The following is a 3498-nucleotide window of genomic DNA, read 5'->3' as shown; positions in this document are numbered from 1 at the left end:
ACTGCGCCCCGGGGCGGGCGCCGCTGACTTCCAGCCAATCGCTTGCTGGAAAGGAAGTTGGCTTTCTGCTGATAGGGTCCCAGTTCCTCCGCCCACAGCGCTCTACGCCGAAGACTACAATTCCCAAGGTGCTTTGCGTATGATGGAGTCCTGCCTGTGGATTAAAAAAAAAAAAGAAACCAAACCCAAATCGGCCAGAAAAAAGTGCCGTTTCTCTCTGTCGCTTGATGACTTAATTTCGTTTCTATTTAACGATTATTAAAGTTCAATAATCACCCATACCTCAAGGCTGCCACGTGTAGGAGATAGGAATCTGATGAAAAGAGAATTGGGAGCTATAATTTTTAAATTATAAAGACCCAAAACTATTTTCTCAGTTTAAGCAGCAGAAGATAATTAAAGCAACTCTGACTTAGTGAAAAACCTAGGTTTCGAGTTTTGGCTCCACTATTTATTAGCTCCAGAAGCTTGGAATAATTACTGACGCTTCTCTGAGCTTCCTTGATGGATTTTGGTGAGGATCAAGTAAGATTTAAGTTAAGGTTTCACTACTTATCTAAATGTCCATGACTTTCGTCGTCTTTTATGCTAATTTTGCTAAGGCATGTATTTTAATTATGTTCATTGGACGACTTAGTCATCACTGTGTTTTGATGACTGGCACATAATAGATTGTCGATAAATACTTCATGTTGTTAAGACTAAATGATCATGACCAGTGTAAAAATAATTTAGAAAAGGACTTTATGTTAATAAATGAATGAGGCATGAGATTTGACAAGAGTTTCTAAGTGAAGAGCAGGGTCTTTCTAAATTAGCAGGAAGATAGATGGATGTCAGGAATTTGGATTGCAGGGAGTTGGGCAAAATAGAAACTAACTTACTCATCAAATCAAACAAGCAGGGATGCACCTGGTACCATGCACCTGGCCAACACCAAGATGTCTCCATCTCTCATCTCAGCTTCATTTTGTTCCACATGCCTGCTCCACTAGTCTAGAAACCTGGAACTCTCAGCCTCTCACCAGAGAGAGAGGGAACCTCTTCCCTGAATTCTGATTTTGATAAAATCCAGAGAGGAGCCTATGATTGGCCTAGACTAGGACCTGTACTTACTCCTAGGGTCAGGGCACTGTGACTGACTGCCTGGGTTAGAACCACCAGGTTGGAGTTGGGGGGTGAAGCAGTTCTCCCAAAGGAAAGAGATGCTGCTCATATAGGAAGAAAAGTGTGAAAGTGTTAGTTGCTCAGTCATGTCCACTCTCTGCAGCTCCATAGAGTGTAGCCCACCAGGCTGCTCTGTCCATGAAATTCTCCAGGCAAGAATACTGAAGTGGTTAGCCAGTCCCTTCTCCAGAGGATTGTCCCAACTCAGAGTTTACACCCAGGTCTCACACATTGCAGTCAGATTCTTTATCATGCTGTGCAATCTCAAGCATAGTTGCCCACTGCGAAAAGGTGGTCAGGAGAAGCATTTCAAAATAAATTTTGTGCACACCTTGTAAGGTAAAGGAACTAGGGAAGGCAAGGTTCAGAGAAGGCATGAAACTGACACTCTGCAGGAACAGATCACCTTTAATGAGGCGAGAAGGGGCAGCAGGCAGACTGAACTCCTGCACTAGGTCAAGAAAAGAGTAGGTATACATAGAAAACATTGAGGAGATACATTGTTTTGAGGGGGTGTGTTTTCCCTCAAGATTATTTTTATTAGTTAGCTTTCAACAGCTGGGGCAAAGGAATTCCTGAGACTGGCCGGAAACTGGGATCCGCTGGGAGCTGAATGTCATCAATCTTAATATTCATTCCTTTCTTCGGGAGAAAGTTCTTCATTCTGTATAGAATGGTGGGGAGGACCTGGAGGGGACTTTTAACTCCAAGCTATTTTGGGCTGTGTAGCTTTCCTTCATTCCAGACCCTAAGGAATATACAAAAAGAGAAAGAGAGATGGGCATTTTCAATGTTTAGGGCTTTTTCATGCTGGTAAATGAGGGTCAGGGGTTTGTGGTCTGGGAGGAAGGAAGTCTAAGGCCCATAGTGTTGATTTTCTATTCTAGCTGCCAAGGTCTCGAGCAGAAGAACAGTCTTGACTTGATCTTGAGAAATGGCTCAGATTCAGTCCTGGAGGATTCCCTTGAAAAGATTAAACAGACAAAGTCCAAATGTGAATAGGAGGATAATGAATATGAATGGTCCAAGAAGGGACAAAACCAAAGGCATCCAGCTCCAATCCGTCGACCATGACTGCTAAAGTGAAAGTGAAGTCGCACAGTCATGTCTGACTCTTTGCGACCCTGTGGATTGTAGCCCACCAGGCTTCTCTGTCCATGGGATTCTCCAGGCAAGAATACTGGAGTGGGTTGCAAGTTCCTTCTCCAGGGATCTTCCCGACCCAGGGATTGAACCCAGGTCTACCCACATTGCAGGCAGATGCTTTAACCTCTGAGCCACCAGGGGACTGCTAGGAGTTGCTTAATCTATGGCGGAGTTGAGAGGCTTGATCTGTAAGTTTTTTTTTACAGCTTCCTGGACAATACTTGACTAGTTGGCATAGAAGCAGCAGGATTGGTCCAGAAAAAGGCACTAACCTCCCTTTTCTGCAGTTAGTAGATCTAATCCCATTCTATTTTTTAACACTACAGCTGCCAAGGAATTGAGATGATTTTGGATAGTTATTGGGCTATTTCTTGGAGGCTCTCTGATCAGACTTTAGATAGTGCATGGTAGCTTTGGATGGAGATGGTTAGGCTGGCGGTTCCTGTTCCAATTCCAGCCGCTATTCCTAGTCCCACTAAGAGGGGAGTGAAATGAATGGCTCGTTTCATTCGTTTGTGAATGAGAGGAATGGGTAGGGGTTGATCACTGGGGGCTATAAAAATGTTTGGAATGGAGTATACCAGGGAGGTTCCAGTCCAATTAGTAAGTAAACAGAGGTATGTAGACGCCCCGCACAAGAAAAACAGGCCAGGTATCACAATACAACAGCTGAAGTCGATGGCGAAGAGGAGTTGGGAGGTGGGGGTTTGATCGTTTGTTCAAGAACAGTCAGGGACCCCACTAAGGTGGCCCCAACAATGGGAGAAGTGGAGGAATATGCTGAGGGAAAACATCCTGTAAAGGTTAAAGAGTGTCCTGTAGGGCCAGAAGCATTATATATAGTTTTTCCAGTGGCAAAGAGTAAAGTGGAGGTGTGATTACACATGGATTTAGGGATTATGTCCACGGGTTGGTCATATGAGCTATTTCTGGAATTTCTATGTATGCAAAAAGGAGCTGGTTGTAATAGTGTTACTCTCTGGGTGATAGGGCCTCCTACTGGAGGTTTTCCATTGTAGGAGGGAAGGTCAGTGAGTAAAGATTCTAAGAGTTTGTCCAAATTTCGGATTTCATCATTAGTGAGAAGATATTTAAGATTTGAGACGTATAAAGGCTCTCCACAGTATGAGTGGCGTAGGGATATGTTACCAGTGGTCCAGTCAAGGATGGATGTGGGGAAGGCTG

This window comes from Odocoileus virginianus, chromosome 27 (assembly GCF_023699985.2).
Source record: "Odocoileus virginianus isolate 20LAN1187 ecotype Illinois chromosome 27, Ovbor_1.2, whole genome shotgun sequence".
In the NCBI taxonomy this organism is placed as follows: domain Eukaryota; kingdom Metazoa; phylum Chordata; class Mammalia; order Artiodactyla; family Cervidae; genus Odocoileus; species Odocoileus virginianus.
This window is presented reverse-complemented; position numbering follows the sequence as displayed.